Below are 12,000 nucleotides of genomic sequence, written 5' to 3'. Positions count from 1 at the left end.
AAAGTGACATGTCTTATTTTTAGCATTCATATAAGACTGTACTAAGTTTATTGAGAAAGCTTTCCCATAGCTGCTTTCCCCTTGCAAGTAGAAAATGGAATGCAAATGAATTGTCCTCAACATTTGGAATGCAGAATGACCTGGCACAAATGACACACATACGCAACATTGTAGTTTCCCTTTCTGGATTGAAATGTGGTTCAATAACATCTTATTTGCATTTGTAAAACTCCGTTCCTCGAGGATTGCTATCCTGCATGTATCAGATGATACATATTTTCATTTCATCAGCACTCTCTTAAGAGTTTCACGCCTCTATAAAACTGTCCATAGATATGGATGTGAATTTCAATGCTTCTTTGTATGTGTTGAATGTGCCCTGCAATTGGCTGATAACCAATGTTATTGTGTCTTGTGTGGCAAATCTTTACTCATCATAATATATTTTTTTACAATTCAGTTTAAGGGATGAAGCGGGTGAAAAAATGGATGGATCAATGAAATTTACAGGCCGTATGTCAACATGTGGTGACTGTGACGTCATCCGGAAGTAAGACACAAATTGAAAGCAGGCCACAAAATAAACATCAATAAATACAACAAAAGACAGGAGAATGGGGACAACTCAACATCATTGTCAGGGTCTTATTTTTTCTTGCGTTTTTACTTTTTCAATATTATTCAGTTTAACTTTAGTGGTGACTTTAGTTTTTGTGTTAGACTTTAGGGTGACGTAATCTCTTCGAAAGATGAGGTGGAGGAGGGGGCGGGGGCACTTCCAGAAGAAGAGGAAGAAGAAGAAGAAAAGCAACTTCAGTGAATGAAGCTCGACTTCCACCGGGAGACCAAGAAGGGATTCCCCGAGACAAAGCAACATTTTCCTTTTTCTTTCTTTTTTTTTATTTATTTACAATTTTTTTTGCAAGCCTCGTGTGGAGAAGGTCGCGGGCTGCAGATTCTCGTCTCCTCTTTGCCTTCATCTTGATAGGTATGGAAGCATGGTTCTGTTTGTGGAAAGTGGTGTTTGTTTAGGAGACGTAGAGTAACGAGTAAGCTTCCGTTTAGGAGAACTCAAAAGGTGTGGCGACTTTGGTGTTAAGATATGAAAATACCTCGTCGAACTGAACTGGTAAAATAGCCCATTGTATCCAAAAGGTAATCTGTAACTAATTCAGCATGCAGAAGTGTAAAATGTAGCTGCTCACATGCTGGACTAAGATAGAAGTACATAAATCTGTGTGAAAATAAAGCAAACAATCAAACAAAGAAAAAAAATCGTGTACTGATTTGATGCAGTTAAATTTGATTTTCAAACGACTTCAAAAAACAACCACACCTGAAAACCATTGGTTGATGTCCTTAAAAACAAATCAACATGCATTTTGAAAAAACTCAATTGATGAAAGATCAAAAAAAATATTTGAATCTACTCGTGAAGTGAAAGCCAAGGAATAAAAATGGGTTTTAGGTTTCACTAATGTCCAATGAGTATAGGGGGATCGGGTGGGCTTGTCTAATATACACAGGGAGATCCTCCCAGCCGGCAAAAGGAATATAAAATACACAGACTCAGAATTGTAACCAAATGCGAAAGTAAAAATTATTTACTGTCACTTACATGCAGTAAAACTGACATCATCTAAGTGCAGCATGAATAATAAGTAGCTAGATTTGGCTCAGTGTTTTTTTTTCTTTCTCACCCCCTAAAAAAATGTTAGGCAAGCACTATCGTTGGCGCCAACAACGTCAAACAATACTCTTAAGTCAATCCATGGGATGGAGAAAAGTTTGCTCCTTCAAATCTGTTGTCACTTTTGGATTGGATTTACCTTTATTAGTCTCACAGTGGATAGATTTACATTATACAGCAACAAAGTTATGAAAGCAAAGAAAGAAATCTAAAAACATATTACAGGAGCTGCTGGAAAGGCGGCGACTCTCGCTGCGCCATCTTGAAGTCAAAGGAACAAAAACAAAAAAAAAAGAAATAACAAATAATATGACAACACAAAGACAGAATCATTCATTCTTAAGCACTTTCTGTACCCTCCTTGTGACATGAAGCAATTTTCGTCATTCTCCCTTGTCACAACTGTTCCCATTTATTTTTACCAGGGAGTGTTGCTTAACAACCACAAAAGATGTCAGGATGAACAGGAAATAACAGGCTGCTCCCTCAAAAATATGCAGTAATTTGACATTATTGTCAGTATTGGTCTAATGTGCTATCCAAGCAGTTCTTCACCGCAACTAGATCGTCCAGAAAAAAATAAGAGCAAATTTTAAAAGTCTAAAAAGTGCTCAATGTTGTTCACCCTATTTGACATCTTTCCACAATCCATGATGCCAAATTTTAATTTTGTGATGACGCTTCACATTCTTTTAAATTAATGCAATTGACCAAGGCCTAATATGTTTTCATCGTCAAGCATTGCAACTTTCCTCACTCGCAATTGAAGTGTAAATATGAGTCAAACAATGATGTGTTTATTTCCACTGTGCAAGACGTCAGTTGTCATCACTGAAAAAAATGATGTCATTATTTATGACATGCACATTCTGTGGGCATGCGCATTAGTTTGTTATGGCTGTAGGCCTCCAACTGTAATGACCACCATTATAGTAGCCTAGGTAGACCAAATGTTTAGGTATTCATTTATTTTTTTTTCCCCAAAAAGTATATTTCAAATCCTTAAAGTCACTGTAAATTCTGCACAGCTTAATTCACACAGTTTAAAAAAGGGGAAATAGTGATTCCGTTTTCCTCTTGCGAACTAAGCTGGATATTCTGCCTTGGTTTCAGCAGAGCTCATCAATGCTAATGTAGCGGGTTTCAACGCAAAGCAGTGTTGTGCCTGCCTACTGTGAGCCTCGCAGTGGAGAAATTTACATTACACAGTAGCAAAATTATGAAAGTAAGAAATAAGGAAAGGAAGAAGTAGAAAAAGTAAATATAGGACCTGCTGTAAAGGCAGCCACTCTCACTGCGCCTTTTTAGCAGTGATTTAGCAAGTGACAGGACCAAAAAAATACATTTATAGGGTTATTATAAACTCATTTGCTGCCATTACCGATTTTATTCGAGAATTGAAAAGTGTGACGTGGAGTGCTTGGGTGTCGATGAGGCGCTGGACATGGCCTGTGGCAATGTGCGCTATATAAACCAATATGTATGTATTGCATTGTATTTTGTACTGCCGTACCCATTTCAAGCATATATAACTCCAGACCCATATAATTTAGGAATTAACTTTTTTTTTTTCAGATGAACATTGTTGTAGTAACATATGTAGTATTCTCTCCTGTTCTACCTGTACATACCTTTATAGCGCATATATTTTATTAAATTTTCATTTTTCCGTCTAAACCAATACAGGTTACTTATACAAGCCTTAAACATACTTATATAAACATACTTATATCTAGTTTTCTATTTGAGTTACTTCGAGGTTGAGTGAACGCTGGCGCATGTGGCTGCCACTGCTCACCCACAGAAAAACTGATCCTGTGACTGTAAAGTGACCTTAAGAGTTTTGAAAGGCGCTTACAAATGAAATGTATTATTATTATTATTATTATTATTATTATTATTATTATTAAAACAACAAAAAGCAACAAATAATGTGGCACAACACAAAAGACACAGACAGTCATTCAATCGTAAGCACTTTTTGCACATTCTTTGTTGTATGAAGCAGTTCTATATGAAAGATGAGAGGCTCAAAGCGTCATTTTCACCAGTGGATTGGGGGTGTCATGGTGAAACATTGCTAAAGCTATATGTTGAAAGCAAACACGAAACTATAGCATCCATTGACAAAAAGAGACTGTCTCACATCTCCTGTGCCGCGTAAATTTGCCTCAATTCCAAGCCGCAACAGTTCCAAATCCACATGCTTGATGTCCCATCATAGCTTTCACTCTTCACTTTTACAAACCCCCAATAATCATTGTCGAGTGTGAAAACAAAACAGACTAACATACTGACACACAATCAGTGACAAATCTCCCTCTTAAAATGTGGGTAAAATTCCAAGTTGGATGGCCTCGAGTGCTTATAAATCGCCGAGGTTACATCAACATCGAGAATTGAAGGTTTGCGTGTTGGCCTTGCAAAGTTCCTTGAGCCTATTTTTATTTGATTTTCTTTCACACATTTGTGGCACAGCAGCTACAGGTGGCCTCCTTCTCCTCTTCCACCACAGTTCCACATCCTTGAGGGACAAGGAGACCCCCCCCCCCCCTCCGCCACGCCGCCTTTCTGAGCCACCCACAGTGGTGCGCATGCTGCATAGGGAAGTGCTACTACATACCAAAACTAAACAAAACCAGGAAAGTAATCTTGTTTGTGCTTTCTAAGTTCAAGAAAAGCTTCTATTTCAAAATGACAACACTAGGAGCCCCCCCCCCCCACACACACACACATACCAGAGGTTTTACGTACAGTTTTTGTAATGTTAGTTCTGTAAGTGTGTGAATCAAAAGTATTTTCTGCTTTTTTTTCCAAGACAGACCATGCCGGGTCATTCTTGCCTTTGTGATCGTGAAATGTGAGTGTCATTGAGTGGTCTTTTGTGTGACAAAATGAGGGGTGGGATAGGGGGGGCATTGCCAAGTTGCCTCTGGCATTGAGGGGGGAGGGCCAGCCCGCTGCACCCGGTGAAAAGGTTAAAGGTTGAAACGGCTTGTCTTTGAGGATGAAGGAAGCATTCCGGGCCATTCTGGGCCTCTGGTGGTGTGTCTAAGACGGGGGGCTTGGCGGTGTCAGCGTTCCTCTGAGCGGCCTTTGTTGGACTGAGTGGCAGCCAGATCAGAAGCCTCGCTTTTAATTTGCTCACAGGCATGTGCATGCTAATAAAACGTGGGAATGAAAGGGCTCCACAAGTAAGCACTGTTCCCTAGTAATTCCTAATGACTCTGATTGAGAATTTGTTCCGTGAGAAAAGAGTCAGAATCATTATTATTTGTTGAGTCGTTTGAGACGACATCATTATTTCACTTGGTTCGGTGGTGGTGCAACGGCTCAACAAAGTTTGGCTATCGCTGCGGTGTTGTCACGATTTGCAAGGTGGTGGACCCCTAAAATGCAGGCAGGGGCGGTAACCACAGCGAAAGTGAAAGTTAGTGGATGCTCTCTGTGCCCATATAAATCAAGCCACATAAATACAAATATTTGATATAGTGTATTTTTTACATGAGTAATTCGTTTTTCACATAATTGTACATGATTTTTGGTAGTTAGTTAATTTAAGCAACAAAAAAACAAACAAACTGAGGAGCCATTTGGGAGCCATAAGTGATCTTTTTAGTGAGCCGAGCCAGTGAAAAGAGCCAGAATTCCCATCACTTGAAACAAACAATAACCCGACATTGAATGATCGTGCCGAGATTCCTTTTAACTGCCACTGATTAAAACAAGCAACACCTGTGCAGCTGCAGACGGGGCCTTACAGTGCCGCCCGTTGGTCGCAAACTGAAACGTGACAGGTGTTAGGTCGATGTGCTAATCAATGTACCACTGGGTCTCTCAACCAAGTTGCAGGGATGAATGGGCCCTTGAAAACAACCTTTTTCACCAGTAAATCCCAATGACTCAAAATGACCGTCAAATTTGTGATGCCATGCCACACCAAAGCAAAAAAAGCTTCATGATGTATCGGCAACCATTTGTCTTGAACCCTTTTGGATTGGATTGGATTAGCCTTTATTAGTCTCGCAATGGAGAAATTTACCAGTGTATAAGGCGCACCGGACTATAAGGTGCATCTTCAATGAATGAAAACAGTTTTCCAAATATAATATATAACCGGGACTATCGATATATCCGACCCTGTTTGCATGTAATTTTCTCTGTGCGTGCATAGAAATAGTATCGATATAACCGGGACTATCGAGATATCCGATATCGATATAACGAGACTTTACTGTATATCAATCTATAAACATTTTCCAAATATAAGGCACAGCACATATCTACATATCTGGCTGGCTGCCTGGCTGTCTAGCTAGCTATCTATTAGCTATATAGCTAGCTGGCTATCTATGGGCTATCTATTTATGTTACTTCCAGGTTGAGTGAACGCTCGCGCGTGTGGCTGCCGCTGCTCACCCACAGAAAACATATCCTGTGACTGTAAAGGGTCCTTGAGTTTTGAAAGGCGCTTATAAATGAAATGTATTATAATCATTATTATTTCACAGTAGCAAAGTTATGGAAGGAAGAGGAAAGGAAGAAGTAGAAAACAGCTGTTGTAAAGGCAGCCCCTCTTGCGCCGCCATCTTGAAGTGAAAAACAAACAAAATAACATAATGTAATACAACTCAAAAGACAAAGGCAGTCAGTCATTCAATCTTAAGCACTTTCTGCGCCCTCTTATTCTATGAAACAGTTCTAGATGAAAGAAAAGATCAAAGCGTCCTTTTCACCAGTGAATCAGGGACGTCTGCTACAAGCTAAATGTTGAGCGCAAACACAAAGCTGTAGCAGCCATTGATGAAAATGGTCTCACATCTCCTATCCAACATTAATACGCTTCAATTCCAAGCTTCGACAGTTCCACATGCATATGTGCTGATGCTCATTTCTTCTCATCGCGGGCTCCTTAAACCATGCATTCATCCACCAATTTTCCCAATTGGTTCATTATTTTTTTTGGTTCCCTATTTGGTAGTTCGTTAATGTCGGTGCATGGAATTTGAACAACATGGCCAAGCCTGTTTCATTTTTGATCCTGTGCCTGCCCTTCCTCAAAACGTTTGTCATCAACTATGTTTTCTTACTCTACAATGGGTGCTACTGTGTGTTTTTGGGGTGTTGTGCGATGCATAGTGTACATGTTAATCAGGATGCACAAAAAAGTCCTAAGATTCAAATGTTTTATATCAGAAGTGACTTTACTTTGCCGTGCTTGCCTTTTTTTGTATTTTTTATTTATTTTATAAAGCTGAGCTGTGATAAATCTTTCTTATTGAGTTCTCACTGCAGGGCAGGGTGTCCCTTTTTCTCCTAATGTTCCAGCTTGCCTGTTGCTCTGCTTTGCCAAAACACGTCATTTCAGTCGAAACCGAATAATTTTGTCTTTGCTGTTATAATCAACAGGAAACTGAATCACAAACAGAACTTACATTGTAACAGTTCGTGCTGAACTTGATTGATCCAGATGGACTCTCTCATGTGACAAAAGATAAGGAAAGCTCTGGAAACTTTGAGAGAACGCCTGCCACTTAGGCGATGAGCGTGGATGTTGCTCTGTTCGCAGTTTTATCGGAAAAGGATGAAAAGCAGAACCAAAAAACAGCATTAATACTGTTCTTGATAGAAGTCATGTTTTTGAAGAGGTCATTTTAGCAAAACATTTTTTTACTTGCTTGGATAGTTTGGTCTTTGGTGCCCACTTTAAAGGACAACCGACGTCTCCCGATAAGTTGTGTCCATAATTTGTAAAATGGCTTCAAATGACTTCTACTGAGTGTATTTTAAAAAGATTCCACCGCATATAGCTATATTTTACCTTTGGAGACTCGCGCCGAATATTCAGGAAGTCTTGTTTTTGAGTTGGTGACGAGTCTGTATGTGACGTCACTAAAGGAACGCCCCTGACCGAAAAAAAAAGACACATTGTAGCAGTCCTTCCACCACATCAATGTATTTTGATGTATTGTTTGGTCTGAAAACCTTGTGTTGCACCCAAAAGCCACCAGAAGAGGGTGTCCAAACTCCATATAAGGACTTTATCAGCCTGTGGAAACGGAGGTAGCCACAGGAGGTCGCCATTTTGTGCCTCTTTTTCTGGTGATCCGTTTCTCCCCAATGTTGCTTCAAAATGGCATGGAATAAATTATTTAATCGATTCCAAGCATGTATGCTTTACTCTTCAGAACTATTTGAATCATATTCATAACTGGAGGTGTAACAAGAAAGCATATTCTCCGAATCTGAAGCCATTGGTTTGATTCTCCAGCAATGCAAGACGTCTTGGCGTGACGTCACGAACTGGGGGCGGGACTTTCTGAAAATGCCCAATTCGCAGCTCAATTTTTTTGCAGATTTTGGACACTTTAAGTCATTTTTATTGGTGTTTTGCATTTGAATAAAAATATCATACTGCGTGTTTTGGGTATTTTAGATGCTACAAAACATTTTTTTGGAAGATGCAGAGGTGTAAATATCTCCTACTCTGCCGAGTTTGAAAGTCTCTGGAGGTTTCTAACGAGCCCACTAAACGGTCGATTTATTGCTCTTTAAACATTGCTGGAAGGGTTGGAAAAGTCCCTAAATATGGCAACAGTTTTCATGTGACAGAGCTGAAAATGTGCCGTTTTTGACCAAAGAATGTTGGAGACCTTTTACGTGGAAACTCTTAATGGTGGAAAAGAAATACATGGCTTATGTGTGCTTTCGATAGTGATTTGGATTTGGAAAGTTCATAACTTTGTACCGCTAAGCGATAGCAATCTTTCAAGCCGGCCACGCAAGTTGCAGCAATGGTCGGAGGAAATTTATCGGAAAAAAGGAGAGAGAAAATGGCAAAAATGTGGGAGCCGTTTACACTTAAAAAAAGAGGATAACCAAGTCCAACGTGTTAAACACAAAATACAACTACCACTAGAGCACCTTCTACGAGTTTCAATACAAGACTTTGGTGTTGGCTAAATTAATGTAGCCTCTTAGCCCTCGTTGTAATATATTGTCACGTCTCCGCGAATGGCCACATATAAACACGGTTCCCGGTTCACTTCCAATCGCTTTATTGAACCAATGGTAACATGATAAACACAAAAAAGTAATCCATAGATGTACAGACACAGCCACAACTGAAAATTAAAGGCTTTTGACACGCAGATCATTAGCTAGTTCGCTGCTAGCTCGCTGTTAGCTTGCTACTAGCTCGCCGCTAGTTCCCCACTAGTTTGCTGCTAGCTCACTGCTAGTTCGCTGCTAGTTCACCGCTAGCTCGGGGCTAGCTTGCAGCTAGCTCGCGGCTGGCTTGCACCTAGTTCGCCGATAGCCGCTAAAGTAAGCTCCCACAGCCGATTGTACATTCATATTCCTGGATTTGTAGGCTTCTGAGTAGTGTTACAAGTAACACTAATTATTTTCTTCTTTACCATAGTACTCAAAATGCTAATATCAGTCTAAGCTCATAGTTGGCTACAGCCATTGTACAGTTGGATGTATAGTGTCTGTTCGCCAAATGTTTTCAGAAAATGAATTGCCTGTTGGATTTGTGAAACAGACCATATGGTGTTTCAAATTACACCTTTCTTTTAAAAACAAAGATGAAACCAGTCCTGCTGTCTTGTTTGAGTAGCAGTGTGTCGGTGATGTCAGATTGGTGACGCGCCCTCTAGTGTGGTTTTGGTTTGAAGCTGTTTCGCCGAGATGGAGGACGGGCAGTGTGGTTCTGACCAGCTTTGGTTTGGGCTCGCCTCTTTTCTAAAAATGGGAAATGGATTTTGGATTTCACAGTTCCTAAAATCTAAAACGTTTGTCAGCCTGATGATTTTGGATGATTTTTTTAAGTACCCGAAAGTACAGTTCAATATTCTTCAAATCACCATTACGTCAAGGATTACAATGGTGCTGCACCAATGCTGTGCATTTACCTTTCTAGGCCATTTTTCAAACCCCCAAAACGCAGGTTTTGTCATTTTTATCTCAAGGCAACGTTGTAATAATAGTTCAGAACAGGTTATTCCTTGATGGAGCGCACATTGTTTTCAACTTTGCGTGATACGACTGGAAAATGTGATGTTGTTGTTTTAAAGGCCCAGGGCAGCTTTGTTTCTCAACGCAATGTTCATCTTGGCCCGCTGACTGCCGCCTGCCGTGAGGGTGTTGGGAGGCCTCGCTTGCGTGCATATGAGCGTTCGAGTCCAGGCTTGTGTCACTGCGGGAGAGCGAGAACGAGCAGGTCCACGTTGCACTTCCCACATCCATCTCCAAATGTATCAAGTGTTTTTGTCTGCCTAAGTCAGCATCACGCTGGAGTCGGGAAAAGATGTTAAGAGTTAGCACACTTGGCAAAAATACACAAATACAAGACGACTCCAGATATGTGAAGGAACGATGATAGGAATCTCTGAAAAACAAACAAGAGGCTGCTTTGATGTGAGAGTTTTGCATTCACATCAACAAAAGAATCTCCATTGTCGACTTGCTATACAGGTAACATCCAACTAACGATCGGCTCCACTTGCGATTACCCGTATTTACGACCACCTCCAGACCCTATTTTAAAAAAATTTTATTCTACGCCTGGCACCGCAACGCGCTAGCAGCAACGCATACGAGAATTTTGGCCAGCCAGCATTTCACTCTCGCACAGCAATCGACCGTGTGATGGCACCAGAGGGGGGAGTTTGCGAGTCATTTAGCCTCCGAGTCTCTATTGAACATTTTTAATGTATTTCGACTTGCGACCATTTTGACTTACGACCGTTTGGTCGGAACGGAACTCGGTCGTAAGTTGGAGGTTATCTGTATAAAATAAAAGTACAATCATTATCTCATTCACTGCTAGACATGTGCAAAAATGTATCCACTCCAGTGCCGGGGTTTTTGTCATTGTCACTCAAATTCCAGGACCCACAGAATATTGAATTTTAGGACTACATAAACATTCAATACAGCGTTAGAAACCTTAGACTCTCTTCTTTCACCAGAAATAAAGTTAATTCTTAAATTATCTGGGTGTGGAGTTATATGAGCTTGATATGGGGACGGTGGTACACAAGGCAAATGCTGACCCTTGTGGAAGGGACAAAACATTGCCAGAGGTCCTACCAGCACTTTATCGGCACCCAATGCAAGAAAAACCAAAACCTGAAAAAATTCAGGAATGGCGCACCACGTCATATTTTCAATTCTCGAATAAATTTGGGGCTGGCAGTGAATGAGATCAAAAGTCAAACCGAAATAGTTTTCTTTCATCAGAAAAAAAAGTTAATTCATAAGTTATATGGGACTGTAGTTATATGAGCTTGAAATGGGGGCGGCTGTCCAAAATAAAATACAATACATTCTTTTTGATTCATATAGCACTTTAACAACATCCAAAGCTGTAACAAAGCACTAACATGGAAAAAAGGGAAATGCCGCCACCTTGTGGAAAAGAAAAAATACATTGCTAGAGGTCATGCCCAGCACTTTATTGGCACCCAAGCATGAAAAACAACAACCCGAACAAATTCGGAAATGGCGCTCTATCTGATATTTTCAATTCCCGAATACATTTGTGAATGGCAGTGAATGAGTTAAGTGAGAATGAATGAAAGACACTCTAGATTATTTTTTGACGCTGATGCATCATAAATATCACACCGAAAAGTCACTTTTGGGTTCAATCGTTCACTTGCGTTATCCGGTTACTCAAGCGGGTGTGCTAACTGCCACTTTAAGATGTGTTTAAGCTCCATCCAGCTGCAAAGCTACTCATTTGTGGTCATGGCAGTTTTTATACCGTGAACGGTGTGATATTTATAATCACTTCGGAACCAAAGGGTGGCGTCATCCACTGACTGGGGTGGCTTCAACAAAAGGCACTGAAAACAAACGTAAACAGATCTGCTTTGGGGTGGATAGAAACACTTTGAAAGCCAGTATGGTTCTTTGGGCCGTAATCTGCATTGGGATGTGTTGTAATGCTCTTTTTCTAAGCAAATACAGTGATACCTCATCTTACGAACTTAATTGGTTCCCAGAAAGTGTGTGTAAGGAGAAAAGTCTGTCTTCCAAACATTAATTTCCCATAGGAAACCATTACAAATGAGAATAATCCGTTTCCAGGTCTCCATAAAACAATAATTTTCTACTAAGTAAGCCTTAAAACTAAACATAACATACCTTATTTTATGTAGAATAAAAGTGCTATTGTATTTTAATTAAACAAATAAACTGTACTGTATAATAGTCGTTTCATTTACCTTTGTGATGGTTGTTGATGTAGTTGCCTCTTGCTGATATCTGAGTGAAGTTGCCGTGCTTTCTCGGCGATAATA

The 12,000-nt window shown here is 40.1% G+C and overlaps 1 protein-coding gene across 3 annotated transcripts in view; it reads left to right on the top strand.

The window, feature by feature from the left end:
* The first annotated feature begins 788 nt into the window (after positions 1-788).
* LOC148898932 (LHFPL tetraspan subfamily member 2a protein-like) overlaps positions 789-12,000 on the top strand; it is a 26,032-nt gene continuing 14,820 nt past the window's right edge. For all 3 annotated transcript variants that reach the window (XR_016114666.1, XR_016114665.1, XM_088993940.1), the window contains exon 1: positions 789-988. The gene's annotated coding sequence lies outside the window, so the exon portion shown is untranslated. The remainder of the gene's footprint in view (positions 989-12,000) is intronic.

Source organism: Hippocampus bargibanti, linkage group LG04 (assembly GCF_051943395.1).
Source record: "Hippocampus bargibanti isolate YZ-2025 linkage group LG04, ASM5194339v1, whole genome shotgun sequence".
Taxonomy (NCBI): domain Eukaryota; kingdom Metazoa; phylum Chordata; class Actinopteri; order Syngnathiformes; family Syngnathidae; genus Hippocampus; species Hippocampus bargibanti.
This window is presented reverse-complemented; position numbering and strand designations above follow the sequence as displayed.